The sequence below is a fragment of the Notamacropus eugenii genome, chromosome 6 (genome assembly GCF_028372415.1).
Source record: "Notamacropus eugenii isolate mMacEug1 chromosome 6, mMacEug1.pri_v2, whole genome shotgun sequence".
Lineage (NCBI taxonomy): Eukaryota > Metazoa > Chordata > Mammalia > Diprotodontia > Macropodidae > Notamacropus > Notamacropus eugenii.
This window is the reverse complement of record NC_092877.1, coordinates 133,361,512-133,368,564: the sequence shown is the minus strand read 5'-3', so window position 1 is coordinate 133,368,564 and position 7,053 is coordinate 133,361,512.

Sequence of the window (7,053 nt, the reverse complement as noted above, 5' to 3'; positions counted from 1 at the left end):
CAGAGCATTCCCTTAAAATTGAAGCTCCAGGAGGAACCCACCAAAGTAGAGGGTCACAGACAAGATGAAAATGTTGCTGCAGATTGATGGAGAAAGAAATCTGGAGAGTCAGAAGTGTATTGGGGAGAAGAATTCAGAGTTTTACTGAGCATAGGAGATGGAGTGTTACAGTGGAAGGATCACTGATTCTGGGATCAGAGCACTTGGATTTAAATCTCACCTGTAACACCGTGTGAGCTTGGGAAAATGAGAGGGCTCATCAATATGTTCTCTGACTTCTCTTCTAGCTTTAGAACTCTGATCCTGTAAGAGTCACATATCCAAGATTTTACAAACTTAATTCAAAGATAAAATAAATAAAGCAAAAACCATTACTCAGTGGATTAGAGGTAAAAGAATATAGATATACAATTATCACAAGAAGTTTTGCAAACTAATGTTTCTCCAAATCAGTGATATTAAGAGAAATGATCACCAAAACAAACATAAGATTTCGCATCCCAATCAACAAATTAGCAGATGACAAAAGATACAAATAGCAAATATTAAGAGTGAATGTTGCAGAAAGACAAGAATAACAATGCTCAGTTGTTACAACTGTGAAGTGGCTCAAATATTCTGGAAAACAGTTGTGTGTGTTCGTCCCTCATTGCCGAAGAAGACAATTCCATCAGAGAAATAATGACATGACTTACACTTGACTTTGTTTTGAATAAGTTATTGTAAAAGGAAGTGACTCAACTAACCAGATTCTTTAACTTAGAGACACACTGTTAGCCATATGCCCAAAGGAAATGAGTAGAAAAAAGGAGGTTACTAAGCATGCTTGCATATTTATAGAAGCATTATTTTTATGTTAGCAAAAATTCAGAAGCAATATACATGACCACTGATTAAGGAATGCCTAGAAAATCTGATTTTATGATATGATGGAACATGCAAAACTATAAGAAATCACTGAAAATCAAGAATTCAATAAAGTATCAGAAAACTTTCATGAAGTGATATGAACTCAACCAAGTAGAAATAGGAAATAATATATATGACTACAGAATGTAAATACAATGAATAAAAATGAAATGAAATTGACCACTGTGTAACTATAATAACCACATTTAAACCCAAAGAAGAAGTAAATGAACTTACCTCTTTTTTGCAGAAGTAAGGAAGCTGTGGATGCAGAATGTTGTTTGTACTGTCAGACAGTAATTGTAAGTTGGTTTTATTGAACTGCTTTGTTATCTTTTTTCTTGGACTTATTTTTCTTTTACAGGAGATGACTCTCTATGTAGGAAATGTAACAGAGATATTGGAATGAAGTAAAATATATTAGGAAAAAATGTTAATAGTTAAACATTTGGGCAATGTGACCTTGACCATTCTGTGCAGCTTTGATTCCCATCAAAATGAGGTACAGGCTGATGTTAGAACCATCTTGAACAGACTATTGAGAGCCCATTGTTAAAAATTTCAGTGGGATCATTTAGACCTTGGAAGTTGGAAAATGCTACAAATCAAGGCTTTTTTTTATTGATGTTGCTGATTTTCTAAACTTAAGAAAGTAATGGAGAAGTTAATAATGAAAATTAAATTTAAAAGTTTGTCATGCATAGTTCACTTCCCTCATTCAGTTGCTAAATATTTACTATCACCCCACTGGATGAAGAAGGTAGAGGAGACTACAGTGTTGGTATGAACAAGCAATGTGATGAGGTAGCCAAAGAAGGCAACCGATATCTAGACAACTTTATATAAATATGTAATCCAGAATGAGGGAGGCAGTAATCTCACTAGATTAGGCCCAAGTTAAATTACACCTGAACCATTGTGTCCATTTCTCGGGGTCAGTTTTTAGAAAGGAAATTGACACCTGGATATAAACAATGCTGTAAGGCATATTGTGGACGAGATTCATGATTTGGTGGAAGACTGGATAAGAAATTTGAAGTCCTTCCAACCCCTATGATGGTTACGATAATAACAACTATTCACTCCCCCAAAAACCTGAAATAAAATTTTATTAAAAGAAATCGCTTTTCTTAAACTAACAATGGCATTCAATGAGTTAAACAGTAACACACACACACACACACACACACACACATACATGCTTTTCTAATCATTATTCTATCCTTGAAAGATTTAACCATGTCATAAGGATAGTATCCCCTAGGTGATTGGAGGAGTGCATGCCAAGTTCAGTATAGGTACTTTTTTTTCTGTCCAGGCTTTCTACCCAATTCTAAATTCAAAGAAACATAATTTTAGGGTACTTCTTTTATTTACTTTGATCAAACCCCATTTAGGACTCTGTAGCTGTTGGCACCCAACCACTAAGCAGCCTTGAGTGTTCTGAAAAGATAGAAATTTCTGATCTCTCATTTTAAAGTCCAAAGGTGAAAAAAGGATCAGACCCAGTATATCATTATATCATAGATGAATACGTGGATTTTCTTTATCTTTACTTTTTTCTTCATCCTTCTCTGACCAGTTTGAACAAGGTTAAGGTGGGAGGTGGGGAGAATACTCATCAAGTGTTACAATATGTGGGACATTTTTAAAGAGTTCCCTTATGTTCAAACTAAAACTATTAAGGACCTTATGAATTGGAGATTTGGCCCAGCTGCCAAAGGCTATTGCTGAATACTTCAGTCTAGGTGTCAGCTCCACACATTGTCAACCCTTTCAGTATAAGCTATGATTCCCTTGTTTCTTATGAGCTGATTTATAATAATATTTAATTCTTTTAAACTAAGAAGCCAAATTGAATTCTACCTTATACATTTATTGAAAATAATCTTTAAAAACAGTTATGATATTTTGTTGGGGGCATTAAAATAATGCTTAATATTCAGATAAAAAACAGTAATCAAACAAAGCATATAATCTCAAAATGTTTTAGCATTCTGTTTTACACAGTGACACCTTGAATACGGAGTTAATTTCTCAGAGATTTGCTCTTCCAAAGTAGAAAAACACTAATTTTAGACAATATTTAGTTAATTGCTATGCCTTTGCTAAATATAAACTACCTCTACAATCCAGGTGGAGAGACATTAAAGTCGTTAAAATATAAGATTTTACTGTTTATTTTCCCTTGCTAAAAATAACTCTCTGAAATTAGATATTAGAGAATATTCAAGGATAGCAGAATAATACCTGGCAGTTATAAAGCTCCTTAAGATCTGAAAAAGTATATTACCCACATTATCTCATTTAAGATTAACAGCAAACTTTGAGTTTCATACTATGGGTATTCATCATTACCAGCATCATCCCTTTAGCTTCATATTGCAGTGGAAAAGAATAAAGATCAGAAATGTAAATTGATTTGCTCATCATTGAAAGATTACTCAGTGATCCAGTTACTATAGAAAAGCAACCACCCTTTCTTCTTCCCAACAACTCAAAGCAGAACTGCCTCATATGGTTCTAAGAAAAAAAGAGACTGGGAAATTGAAAGGTCATCCTCTTGTTAGTTAGTGGATTCATTTTGGGTTCAGAAGCTCCTGGATTCTTCTAGATCTGCAACCAATCATAAGACTTTTTGTCATCACGTGATCTCAGTAACTCAGGCATTCATGGCTGGAAATAGGTTTCCAAAAGTTACACATATTGAATTAGAACCAAACTGGAAGAATAATCTAAGCATGTACTAAGAACCAAGCTCTCATTGACTAATGATCAATTAGCATCCTTCTTTCTGTAAAAGATAATTGAGTAATCTAAAATTAATCTCTTCATTTATGCTGCTGTACTCAGAAAATCTTATGAGGTGCACTTTGAGCTCATTGTTTACAACCCGAAACAAAAGCAATTAACTGAGACCTTTGGGAGACTCAAACATCATCCTTTTAGCATGCCCTCTCTAGGTTTTTGTACTAAAGAATCTCAGAAATGTCCATGAGGCACAGATCTTACCTCCTTGGAATTTGGATGAGGAAATCATAATCACTCCCATATTCAAACTTATGCAGATTCAACAAAGCATTTTATAAAATTAATTAGAGGTAATTGTTTGCCTATAACTTATAAAGTACCTTCATTATTGTTTTCAAAGACAGGAAAAATGAAAGAAAATCAAGTGTTCCACCTCAAAAACAAAAGTCTGGTCCTGATGGAGCTTCAGTAGACTATATGGAGATCTCCCAAAAATATTTAAGTACCTAGCATTAATTGGAAGTCACCCCTCATTATTTGGGAAAGATATGAAGTAGCATTAAGTGAAAATCTTTCTATGGTATCTTTCATCATAAAGGACTGCCTAACTGGAGGTCTGTACAAAATATTTCCAGCTATCCTTTTCCATAGAAGCTATATCAAAACAATTTTAGGGATCTTTCCAGCATTGTGATTTCAAAGTAGTTTCAAATAGAAATATCCTCAGGGTCTCTTTGCCATAAAGTATCCATGACTTTTCCAAAAGATCGCTACAAATGTGTAGGAAAATCCAAATGGATTTTTAATTCTCCCTTGACTAGGAGTTGCTGACTAGGGTTAAACATGCTAAATTAAAAGAATAAAAGACTTAGAAAAGCCTCAAAGAGATGTGGAGATTTAATAATTTGGGCTCAATTACTCAGGGTTGCTAAGTCAGCAGACAAGCCTTATTCTATGAACCTCAAATCTGTAAGTATCTCAGACATATGTCTGAACTCAGCAGAAAAAAAAAAAACAGCAATCTATGTCTACTTAAAGGCAAAAAAGAAAAAAAAGAACATATATGAACTATCATTTTGTGTTCTAGGTAAACAAAAGTAGTTGAGTGATCATGAACACAAGCGTATGGTAACACAACACATATTATTAGTGTATATGTATTCAGAAATGGGGGCAGTTAGGTGATGAAATGCATAGAGTACTGGGCTGGGAGCCAAAAAAATTTTGTTGTTGTTGTTCAGTTGTTTCAGTCATGTCTGACTGTTTGTGACCTCCTTTGGGGTTTTCTTGGCAAATTTACTGGAATGGTCTGCCATTTCTTTCTCCAGTTCATTTTACAGATGAGGAAACTGAAGTTAAGTGTTAGGTAATTTTCCCAGGGTCACAAAGCGAGTAAGTATATAAAGGTAGATGTGAACACAGGTTTTCCTGACTACAGGTGCAGAATTATCCACTATACCACTTAGCTCACCTAAGAGAACCTATATGTACAAAAATATTTATAGCATTTTGTACAGATTTTTGTGGTGGAAAAGAATTGTAAATTGAGGGGATCCCATTCAATTAGTAAATGGCTAAACAAATTGTGGTATGATGGTGATGGAATAGTATTGTGCTCTATGAAAAGATGAACATAATGCTTTCAGGAAAACCTAGGAGGGCTTACATGAACTGATGCAAAGTGAAAAGAACAGAAGCAGGAAATCATTTTACACAGTAACAGCAATATCATACAATTGTCAGCTGTGAATGACTTAACTATTCTCACTGATATAATGATCCAAAATAATCTCAAAGGACTTATGACGTAAAATGCCATCCATCTTCACAGAAAGAACGGATGGAGTCTGAAGCAGATTGAAGTATACTTATTTTTGGTCTGCATTTTCTTTACAATGTGGCTAATGTGGAAATATTTTGCTTGATTTAACATGTATAATTGATTTCAAATTGCTTGCCTTCCCAAGGAGGAGGCAAGAGTGAGAAAAAGGAAGAAAATTTGAAACTCAAAAGTTTAAAAGTGAATGTTAAAAGTGTTTCACATATAATGGAGAAAATAATTTAATTAAAAATTGATTATATCATCTTTAAAGTTGCTTCCACAATTAAAACTTATGAACTTTGTCCATGTGCTTTCTATACCCATAAATTTTTCTTTTCTAGTCCTTAATCTTTCTTAGACCTTAACCTTTATGTCAAAAATTTCCTTACCCCAAGGCTCCCCTACACTTTATTTTTCATGGATTTTATGTAAAATTCATATATATTATATATATATATATATATACACATATATATATGCATATACTCTTCTGTAAAACTCAATTAAAATATTTTATTTATGGCTTTTATTTTTATATCACAAACATTCATTGACATACTTTTCTCATCTTGTTTCTTTCTCTTCCAGCAAATCTTCACTTAGAGTAATAAAAATACAGGCACATTGACCATCTGACAAGGTATTCAACATTTCATACCTGAAGATCCCTATTTATCTGAGGAAAAAAGTGGATATTTATCTTTAGCAGGAGCAACAACCATCTCATCTCTCCGCTAGGTTGCCAATTCATTCAATGCATGCCTCCTAATGGTAGTGCATAAACCTTATAAAAGCTCACAAAAGCATTTAGGAATTGCACGCTTAGTGTTTCCATTGCATGAAATGTCTAGGACAATATCTTTGTGAGAGCTTGGCAGAAACTTAGCTGTTAACATGGAATTTCAGTGAAAGAGGTGATGAAAAAGAACAAGTGTATCTTTATAAAGAAAAACAAATGAGTCTCAAAGGCTTCTGCCTTCTATTTCCAGGACTGTTCCACTGATATTTGGGCCTTTAGGCTATGGGCAATGTCTTTTTCACACACATTTATGATCTAAATCATTAAAAGGTGACGCAGTTGTTTGAAGAGAGTTTCTAATCTTCCAAGCTGTGCACTACATAATAAACCCTCTTCCCACCCAGGCAGGAAATCCTCTGTGCATTTGTGAAATATCATTCTGAGGGACATAGTAGTTCATAGGTACCAAAAAATTTGAATATCAACAATGTCTTGGGGTGAGAAGGATTATGTTCATATTCCTCAAGTGACTTGCACATTTTTCTCCAATGTTTTGTCTAGTTAAAAGATAGTCTATTCTCAGGGCATCTGCTAAGCAATTTCTTTCAATTTGACTGATTTTACAGGTAGTAAGTTTCTGAAAAGAGAAACTGTGGCAAACTCTGGCCTGAATTTATTCCACCAAGCCCTCTCACAGTCTGAAGGCTGGTAGTGATTTATCCTCTGTCACCACCCTATCTCCGCTAAGGCACCATCATGCATAGCCGATGTTTCAGATGTCAAGCCATCACTCTTTCTGAAGCCACAACTTTATGCACGTGCCAGGTATTGT